Below are 11,028 nucleotides of genomic sequence, written 5' to 3' on the forward strand. Positions count from 1 at the left end.
CTGTAGACATTCTGCAGTTGATTTAACTAAAAAAAAAAAGGCCTGGCTATAGAAATTAATTACTTAATTGTTTCAGGACATATTATAAGCTCTGAGGAAATTTTTAATTAGCCAAGTTCCACTACATTGACCCTGTATACAAGATTTACACAGAAAATGTTTATATCCTAGGCTGTATCTTATACACTATGGATCAGAATGTCAAGCTGCAGAGATTTAAGTGACAGACTATGACACCAAAACCAAGCATGCAGCATTTCAACATCACAACAGCAAACAGACATTAAAACAATCAAAATGGTTAAAAAAACTAATTTAAACAAACATTTAACCCTAAAACCACTTAAAAATACTTTACTGAAAAAAATAAAATCAGCTCAGCACGGTTACCACAAAGATTTGATGAACGATAAGTGGTTACAGACAATGAATGAATGGAATGAAACTGATCACAAAATGTATTTAATGAGAAAAACAAATATCTGCAAAAGCTGAGTGAAGAACTTTTAAATCAATCCCTTCAAAACTGTCTCTTCATCCTCTTTCCATCAACTACAAAAAGAAACAAAGTCATCAAGATCTATAATGTCATACTCAGTTTACAAACAAGGCTTAATAAATATACAGTGAACTTATTTCTGGAAATCAATGACAATGTACAGGAAAACTCACCTCTCCAATCAGCATCAGCAACATGTTTAGGATTTGTTGGAACCTGAATCCTCAGATGCTGTAATATAAAAGAAAAAACTCTGATTAAAATGACTAAACCATAAATTAAAATTAAATACAAAACAAACAAACAAAAAACACAGGGTAACATTGTAATACTTACCATTTTGGCTTACGGGTTTGAAACCTGTAAAAAAGATAAACGTATTTATTAAAAAACCCTCTACAGCAGATATGAAAACAATAATTACAGACTAAGTTACCAAAGAGTAAACAATCGCACATTCTGACACTTTTTTTGAGTCGCCAATCCATCTACCAATATGTGTTTTTGGAGTGTGGGAGGAAGCCCACGTGGACAACACACCAAACTCCTCACAGACAGTCACCCGGAGCGGGACTTGAACCCACAACCTCCAGGTTTTAAAAACTTGACATCATTAAACAAAACAACACAGTAGCCCTTAGGAGTCTTGGCTTATTTTGGCCATTTTTGTAAACTTCTGATTTTGCCTTTGCATGCCACATTAAACAGTGTTTACAATACCTGGGTTTTATATTGTTTATTTTTTTTAGCTTTGCCCTCTCTCTTTCTCTTTCTCTCCCTCGCTCTACTGTCTCTCTCTTCCATCAATTTCACCCCTCCCATACACCAGTACTGTATTGAGCTTGTAGTGAAGAGTCAGTACATTCTAAACTTTTCTTCATCAGTGACTCCTAAGAGTTAAGCATTATTTTTTCAAATTACTGTATGTTTTCTCCAGTGGGGTTAGGGACAGCCTTTTTCTGAAAGACATCTCTTAGTTCACATAATTTGGTAAAGTGCAACAACTGTGTGGGCAGTGAAAACTTCTCCTGTCTCAGTTTTGAGATTATAACAAGTGTGTCATCATGATGTGCTGGTGGGCACCATACCAAACCAGATAGTGATCAGTCTGCACAGTGCTGCATGACCTCTGGTGATTAACAGGAACTAATTTCTTTTCAGCCTTAAAAGGTGGCATTTAGCTACATGGACCTATTTAAATAAAGGAGAACCCTGAGATAATTTTACTACTTCCTGAAACTCATTTGTACATGTCTAATTTTATTCACACTTTTATAAAAACTAAAAGCTCCTTTACCCTCCTCTTGGATTTATTTTGTCCTCAAGCTGTAGTATTTTAAGTGGAACATGGTTACTGTCACTCAAAGCTGGTGTAAAGAGCTCTCATTGGGTTGTCTTCTGTCTGTGTTTTGGAGTTTTTTGTTTTACTGACATTTGACTATCTTCTCTTACCAGATTCTTCCAAATGAAAAGTCCAACACAGCCAATGACAAGCAAAAGAACAGCCACCACTCCAATGATGACACCAACCGACACTCCACCTGGAACTAGAGTGTTCCACCATTACAGACCTTCATCTACATAAACACAGAGGTATACACTCATTAGAAGCAGATTCCAATTACCTATTGCCTGTCTACGAGCAGACATTGGTAGAATCTTCTCCTTCTCAAGCCCAGCGTGCTGAATGACGCAGGTGTACATGTTCCTCTCCAGTTCTTCAGGTGAAACGGTCAGAACACTTCTCTTCTGAAATGTTCCGTCCTCATTGACTAGCGTCTCTCCAAGAATCACATCTTCATGATGATCCACTCCATTCTTCTGCCAGGCGATCATCACTTGTTGCATGACACACCACTGGAGAAGAGGAGTCTTTCTGGAACAGATCCACCTCAGGGGGAACTAGAGAGAGATAAAATAAGAACATAGAATAAACACATGGTGTATTGTGTATACAAGGCTATGTATTTAGAATGGGATATATTCTGAAATGACTGTGGTCAGTGTGTGAGGATGTATTAAAAACCCTCATCAGCAAAATCTGCATTAAATATATACAAATATCTGTTACTGCCTTTTCACAGTAAATCATAATTTTTATTATTTTTCCAGTATGAGTATCTAGTCTGATAAACACATTGTTATAAACAGAGATGACAGATCAAATATTCTCATGCACGCAGCTCTAGAGTGAAGTAATAACACATGGAGCAGTATTCAAAGCTTTCCAAGTGTTTGTGCTGAGCTTAAACCCTGCTCGCTTCCTCAAGAAATTAACCACTCAGGGCCTGTGAAACTAGATATTTTATGGCTTTCTGAACGTATATGCTAACTTCATACTAAAGGTTTTCAGCCTTATTGTAAAATTAAGTTTTATAAAGTAAACTTTGATTTAATCCCTGTATCTCTCAGAGAGATTGTCTCGCCCACTGTTGATGAAATTTTAGTAAAATCTCTGCAGCCAGTTGCACCAGCTGAACATATGTTCAATCAAAGCTGAGGTGTAAAACCTTATGGTGAGAGTAGTTAGTTTAAGACTAGAGACACACATAACTCCAGATGTACCACAGACACATCTGGTGCATAAGTGATTGTAGATCAAGACACTGTTGCATGGATAGATATTTTCACTCACAGCCTAACAGTAACATTACTTGACATAAGAAGGAAATATTACATGCAGAAGGTTGACAGGTAGTAAGTACCTTGCTGTTTTTTGGTCTTGCAAGTCAGTGCCATTTCATTTTGAAATGATGGCATGTGTAACTGAGTCACATTAGAGACAGGTTTTAAAGGCAGCAATATGTCAGTATGTTGCTCAGCAGAATTGTTACATCTTTGAAGATATTGGAGCAAAAACAGGTAGTGTTTTAAACAAGCATTCAATTCAGACACGACTTGGAGCATTCCTCCCTCAGAATACTGCCTCAGTAGATGGCATTCACGTCATTTCAGACCCACCCACAGTTAAATGACTGCCATTTCTCTCTTTCCAGAGACAACCAGGAGCCTAGTGTATTAACGTGTTTCTTCAACATTGAATGCCTAGAGGTAAATGCGTTACAGATTGGTGGTAGTAATAACATGGTTAGGTTTGCGTATAAGGTGGGACATTGTAGTTAACTATGCTGAGACCAGATATGGTTATTGTATTTTGAAAGTAAATGAATAGTTAACAATTCCATTTGAGGATGCAGTAGATAAAGCTTTTGAAAGGACGTAGCTGAAGTATGACTTTGTAGTTGAGGTGAGGGAAGGCAGATGGCAGGCACCTATTTCCATTGGAAATAGGTATTAGAGGATTTGTAGCAAAGTCTGTCACATCCCTGCATGTGCAGTTCAGCATCAGGGACCGAAAAAACTAATGGCAGCTGTGAAGGAGTTATCATAAACAGCTAAAAGGTCTAGTCAGTGGTTTTGGGTAAAGAGAGCACAGACTAGTTGGAGAAATATACAGTAGAGGTGGAATGGCTCAGGTGTGGTTTAGGTATGTGGTGGACAGGGCAGCAGGGCAGGTGAGTGGGGTGCTGTGTTGTGTTATTGCATTTGCTGGTGATGTATCATGTAAAGTTCACATGGAACTGGTGGCACTGAGCACATATTAACTGTGCTAGTGGGGCTTGGTACAGCCTAAGTCACCAGTGTGGATCTACATATAAGTGTATGATAGGGCTGTAAAGCTAGCTAGGATGGGGGTGGGTCTGGGATACCTATTGTTGAGTGTTCTGCTAGGGGTGGGCGATATGGCACAAATACATTATCACAATTTTTTTTTGCAGGATCACAATCTCGATTTTATCATGATTCGTTTTATGCTGGTTTTAATCCTTTAACACTCAGGCATTTTTTCCAGATGTTGAAATTAACCTTCAGTGGTCAAAATATGATCAAAACAACTAAACATTTTAGGCACTTTTCTAAATTTTATTTGGAATATTCTTTGAAATCTTCTTTTGGAATCTTCAAAGACCCCAACCTCCCCATAAGGTAAAGGATTAATTTAAAAAAAATAAAAATAAAAAAAAATAAAAAATAAAAAAAAAAAAAACTATTATCTAAGCTTAATGGCAATATTTTACAGTCCTTGACAAACTAATCTCTTGCACCTCTCCAAATGGTATTTTACCTAGACCTGTAGCAATTATTACATAATCAAGTGATCGCGATTATGTGTGCTAACCGCGATGACATATTTTATTTTATTCCAATCCCAACAAACCAAATATCAACAATGTGTATTTCTAAACAAATGGTGAGACAAATGAGTAAGGAGATTTAGGCTGTGCATATCTTACTTTGGTCGGCAGTATTTTTTGATACACTTCATCAATCAGAGTATGTGTTTTATATAGGGCTGCAACAACTAATCGATTAAATCGATTAAAATAGAATGTTAAAATAGTTGGCAACTAATTTAATAATCGATTAGTTGGGTCTAAGTTATTATACACATAGGTACAGTTGCTACACGTGACGAACTCTGGAAGAAGGGTTTGAAAAATGGCGGAGGCGGTCACAGCAGAGGATAATGTTAGCACAAGCAGAGAGAAAAACGTACGACCCAAGTCATCAAAGTATGGGAGCACTTTACATTAACGCCTTCAAGGAACAGCGTTAGGTGCAAAATGTGCACAGCTGATCTCGCATGGCACAGCAGCACATCACTGCATGAGGGCCTGAAAATGAAGCCTGTTGGAGCTGTGTGAAAGAGATGAAGTATAGTAAGTTAATTCTACTTTTTCTCTCACTCAATGTTACTAGAGCCTGCTAGAGTAGTTAAACAACATTTGTTTTTCTTAGTACATTGATATTACACTCGTGTTTAGCGAACAAGCCTTAGCTTCCCCCCGAGTTTTCTCTTCCACCTTAAATGCGTCAGCTCCACCAGCAGTTCCAAAACAAACCGTAGTTTTAGTCGAGCTAACGTTAGCGCCGTTAGTTTTTCTCTCACTCAATGTCACTAGAGCTTGCTAGAGCTGTTAAACAAGAGGTCTCATTTTTAGTAAATTTATATCACTCTTGTATTTAGCGAGTTTTCCGTTCCACCTTGAATGTGGCGGCAGTTACATTCATACATTTCAATTTGTCTGCATTTTAGATCAGTAGATATTAACTTAAAAAAGATGTATGTTCATATCTACACTTTCTCTCTCACCTCAGATAAAAACAGCCCAGCATTGCTGACTATGTTTTGAAGAAGATCTACACACCACAGCAAGCAGCTGTTCTCACTGATGGTGTCCTGAATATGCTCGTAACAGACAGGAAACCAAATTTGACTTGTCTTCCTTTTTATAGGAATCGATTATAATATCGATAATCGATAATAATCGATTAATCGAAAAAAAAATAAAAATAATAATAATTGACAGATTAATCGATCATCAAAATAACCATTAGTTGCAGCCCTAGTTTTATTTAAGCAAATTTAAGTATAAAAGTACACTATGTAGCACATTTGGACAAGGTAGCACAACTTGTCAGAACAGTCGGATTTGCTATTAAAACGGTGTCTATAAAAGGCCAATACAACAAACCTGAGTAATCATCTGAGGATTGCTGAACTTGGGAAGACAACGGCATCAACAGATTCTTCTTGAGACGAATCTTAGGCTACGTTCACACAGCAAGTAAAAGTATACCAAATCTGATTTCATGACCAAATCAGAATTTTTGTTCTGCTGTTCACACTGTCTATATAATGTGACCTATATCTGACAAATCACAATCCTGAACTGACCCGCACGCACAAAGAACGATGCTTCAGGCGCTGACCAGAAGGAAATGTCCGTCTGTTCATACAAAGCACTTTGATTTTTTAAATGAAGGAATGGGACTGGACGGATGTTTACTGCAGCACTGTGTCACAAAAACTCCCCTTTTCTTTATTCCAAATGAGTTCTATGTTAAATACAGAGTATTAATTAAAAACTGTACAGAATATTAAAACGTGAACTGATTTTTCTTTCACTCTAAGCGCAAATTTCCTGGGTCTCTCATGAACACGAAACTCCAAAGAGAACGAGGCGAGCACAGACATGAGTTTAATAAACAAATAAAAAAGAAATAGTTTGTTTTATATATATATTTTTAAAAAAATGTAAACAAATTTCCACATGTTTTATTATGAGAGATAGAAACCTGGTTTCAAGAGTTTCACAGGTTTTTCATTTCCCAGTATTTTTTACAAACTCGAAATCCTTTGACCTGGCCATTTCCACCTCCTAAACACCTCAAATTAAAATGAAAAAATGCTTTGGACTGTAGTGCGGAGATTATTCTCAGCAGCCGGAATGACATTATAGTCACATGAATTCCGACCTGGCCTTTCAAACAAAGTCGAATTTCCACAGATGGACATGGATCATATGAAAGTGGCACAAATCTGATATGAGATGTCAGATTCAATGGATTTGTGCTGTTCACACAGCCACATGAACAACACATCCGTGTCACGTATGATTGGGCCTCTTTACCTGCTGTGTGAACATAGCCTTAGTATTCCTTGCCCAGAATATGCCAAGCCAGTAAATAACAGATGTTTAAGCTATAGTACCTTTGATTAGATTTTTTGCTTATTTTGAGGATTTGCAAATATCGTTTTCAAGCATACAATTTTAATTAAAATCAGGACAAAGGGGAAATATCTTTACATATCTTTATGAATAAACTATAAAAATATAGTAGTGTGTGTGCATTATCATGCTATCATTAAGCATACAGGCCTATTAATATACTGGGGGTGTACAAAAACAGACAAATTGTTAATCGCAATTACCTTTATGACAATTAATTGTCTATTAAAATTTCATGATTGTGACAGCCCTAATTTAACCCTCACCAAACAGGAAAAAAGTTCTGTCTCACCTACATTTATTCTGACATTTAGTCTTGTTTGTAACCCAGTGCTCTTCAAAAAAAAAAAATTTGAGATTGGTGTAATTTGTAAAAAAGTCAAGGCATGTCAGATTACATCAGAGTGTCTGAGAACCCCTCAGACTCCAGGGGGTTAAGGCCAGATGCATTGGTAGGAGGGGGCTTTCCCCGATTGGCTGTAGAGTGAGGTTGCATCCCTCACTCCTCTCTAAATGGTCTCAGTAGGGAAAGGGCAAACAGAGAAAGGGATCTAAACTTTGAAAATGTATTTATTGTTTTGATTGTTGTTTATTTTGATTGCTGTTTCCATATAAAACTGTCTGCATCGTCTTTCGCAATGCGCGTCTGCCGAAGCATGGTTGCTTCCCCACCTCCTTGGTTGAGCATCGCCCCTGATTGGTCTACAGACTTGATTGACGTGTTGTTAAATCTGAGAGCCCAAGCTACACGGCTATAGTGGAACTTCACAGGGAACATATTTAAATACATAATTCTTTGTACCTTATTTTAAACAGGTTTTTTTGCAAGTACCTCTTACACAAACATGAAGATTAGTAAGGAGTGGATTGACGGAAAGACTCATATTTGGATTTGTTTTGAAGGGGACAACCTATGTATGCGCTGGTATGCTTTGTGTGTGTGTGTGAGTTTGTGAGAGAGAGAGAGAGAGAGAGAGAGAGAGAGAGAGAGAGAGAGAGAGAGAGAGAGAATTGCTTGAAGAGGAAGAGGAAGAGATCTCATGTATGTAATAACGAATTCTTTTGGTTTTAATTCAGTAGTCATACATTTTAGAGTAGTGACTTACATTATGAGTGTCCCGAGAGTCTGCCCATTTGACTGATGTGTAATATGTACGCAGTATGTAAACAACTTATAAGAAATGCAGCAGACTGTATGTGCATTAGCATAATCCAATGATCTCCCTGTGATGGTGCATCGAGGACAGATTCTTTTCCTTCAGGATCTGACAACTTCATATCGCACACGCCTATGTTCTGCCTTTCATACTATTTACATGACAAAAAGTGATTGTTTTACAATAAAGTGATGTTTACTCCAAGTGCCATGTTTATTCTATTCTGCTGTTGCTTGGAATTTTTTGATGTTTAAATTAGGGTTCTCTTGTAAAATATTTTAATTGCACTTTATCAACAAACAGTTTGTAACGTTAGTGAAGCTGCAGCTAACAAAAGCATCATTTGAATTAGAATGAAGTATTATACACACACACACAGTCCAGTGAGTAGATGAGGCCACAAGTACTCCTCACTGTGGAACCAGACATTCACTGGGTGGAGGGACAGAGTGGGATATGTTAAAACTATTTTACTTGGTGTAACTGGCTAAATTCTAGTAGCTTGTAAAATTGAATGTAATGGCAGTATATGTTCGATCTAGGTTACAATCAAACGGAGTGCATCCAGAATGTATTCACAGTGCTTCACTTTTTCCACATTTTGTTACGTTACAAGCCTTGTTCCAAAATGGATTAATACTTAGGGTCGTTGTCCTGTTGGAAGATGAACCTTTGCCCCAGGCTGAGGCTCTGTACATTGCAGCATTCATCCTTCCCTCGACCCTGGCTAGTCTACTAGTTCCTGCTGCTAAAAAACATCCTCACAGCATGATGCTGCCACCAGCATGCTTCACTGTTGGGATATTATTGGCCAGGTGGTGAGCGGTGCCTGGTTTCCTCCAGACATGACGCTTGGTATTCAGGCTAAAGAGTTAAATTTTAAAAATCCAAACAAACTTTTGTTCATTTTGTCATTATAGGTTATTGTGTGTAGAATTATGATGGGGAAATGAATTTAATCCATTTGCAATAAGGCAGCAACATAAAATGTGGAAAAAGTTAACCACTGTGAATACATTCCGGATGCACTGCACATTTGACTGCTAGTGTGTGTGAGTGTAACACACACTTTACCTATTCTTTCCAAAACAGATTTGCCGTATTCCACATTCTTCTGGAGCCACTCAATACAGATGTTCTCCAAGTAGTTCTTATGCATGCTGGCATCACCTGTCTTCTCCCACTTGTTCTTAGTAATAACAGCCTGAGGTTTAAGAGCAATCCAGTTGACAGTGTTCTTATCTAGAATGAGGAAATCTTCTCCATTATAACCAAACTGTAAGTATCCATCCTTGGATCTGTCATCATTAAGCGCACAGCCGTACATATACTGCACAGTGTGAACTCCTGCAGGCACACACACACACACACACACACAGATGAGTACATTACACATAGTACTGTATAAAAAAATTTGTTTTATTATTTTGAAGTTTTTTCCATTGTATATGTGTTTGCATTTGCTTTGCTGTAATGTTTATTTTCTGAGGAATCTGAATTCACAATTCAATCCATCTTCACTTCAGACACAACATTTAATAGATTTATATCATCAGAGTATTAACTATCCTCACCCGTCTCTGTGTATTCAAGTTTGTCTGCTTACTTTTGACCACTCCAAAGTATTGCTGTTATTCCAAATGCATTTTTTTGGAAATGAACCATTTATTTGTAAGAAAACAATACATATAATCATCAACATATTCTCAGTTTTAACTATTACCTTAAGCCATCTTTCAGGCACGTTACAAATTCAAGCATTGAAGCAATTTGTCTGTTGAGCAATTAGGTAATCAACACACCTTTGCATTTCTTTTAATGTTTTCAATTTATCAAACAAATTAGGTCAGAAGAGGCTATGTGTGGACAATAGAACTTCCCAACCCAGCCTTAACGTTTCACTGACCCACTTAGCAACATGAGGCCTAGTGTTGTTAAGAAGCACTTACATGGGACTCAATCCCTTGCTATAACTGGATGTTTTCAACCAATTTCTTGGTTCAATCGCAGCAGTTGTTGTTTGTAGCAATCGGCATTAACAGTTTCAACTGTTTGTTGTATGTGGGCCTCACCAGTCATCAGAGACAGAAGAGTTTTTGTCAAGAAAAGGATTATAAAGGACTGCACAGCTACACTTTTCATGAGTAAAATGTGCACTACACCATGTGAACAATCCAACTCTGTTGATGATCTGCTGAATAGTTTTAATACTAAAATTGTCAGTGTAATGGATGAGATTGCGCCAGTTAAAATGAAGGCCATGTCTTGCAAACAGAAAGCACCACGGAGAAACGCTTCTGTTGTTCAAATCCAAAAGAGGGAGTGTCGCAAGGCAGAACGCAGATGGTGTAAAACAAGTCTTCATATTCACAAAGAAATCTACAAAGATAGGCTACGTCAATACAACGCGACAATATGCAAAACACAACAATCCTATTTCTCTAGCATCATCAACAATAACATTAACAACAGCAAAATCCTCTTCACCGCGGTCGACAGACTCACTAACTCACCCACACCATTGGCCCCTGAATTAGTATCAACTGAGAGATGTATTGAGTTTGCATTCTTTTTTAACACTAAAATCCAGAATATCAGACGAGCAATTAGTACATCTACATCCAACAATGAGTCTGTACCCTCTCCATCACCTCATAAAAACTCCTTAGTTAAAATGTCAGAGTTCAGTACTGTTGATAATAAAATTTTAATCGACACAGTTAACCCTCTCAAATCATCCACTTGTAGTCTGGACACACTACCTACCAATTTTTTAAAGAGTGTGTTTCACACTATA

The 11,028-nt window shown here is 37.5% G+C and overlaps 1 pseudogene; it reads right to left on the reverse strand.

The window, feature by feature from the left end:
- Positions 1–684: 684 nt before the first annotated feature.
- On the reverse strand, positions 685–10,310 carry LOC136677893 (BOLA class I histocompatibility antigen, alpha chain BL3-6-like; annotated as a pseudogene).
- Between the last annotated feature and the right edge of the window lie 718 nt (positions 10,311–11,028).

Source organism: Hoplias malabaricus, chromosome Y (genome assembly GCF_029633855.1).
Source record: "Hoplias malabaricus isolate fHopMal1 chromosome Y, fHopMal1.hap1, whole genome shotgun sequence".
Taxonomy (NCBI): domain Eukaryota; kingdom Metazoa; phylum Chordata; class Actinopteri; order Characiformes; family Erythrinidae; genus Hoplias; species Hoplias malabaricus.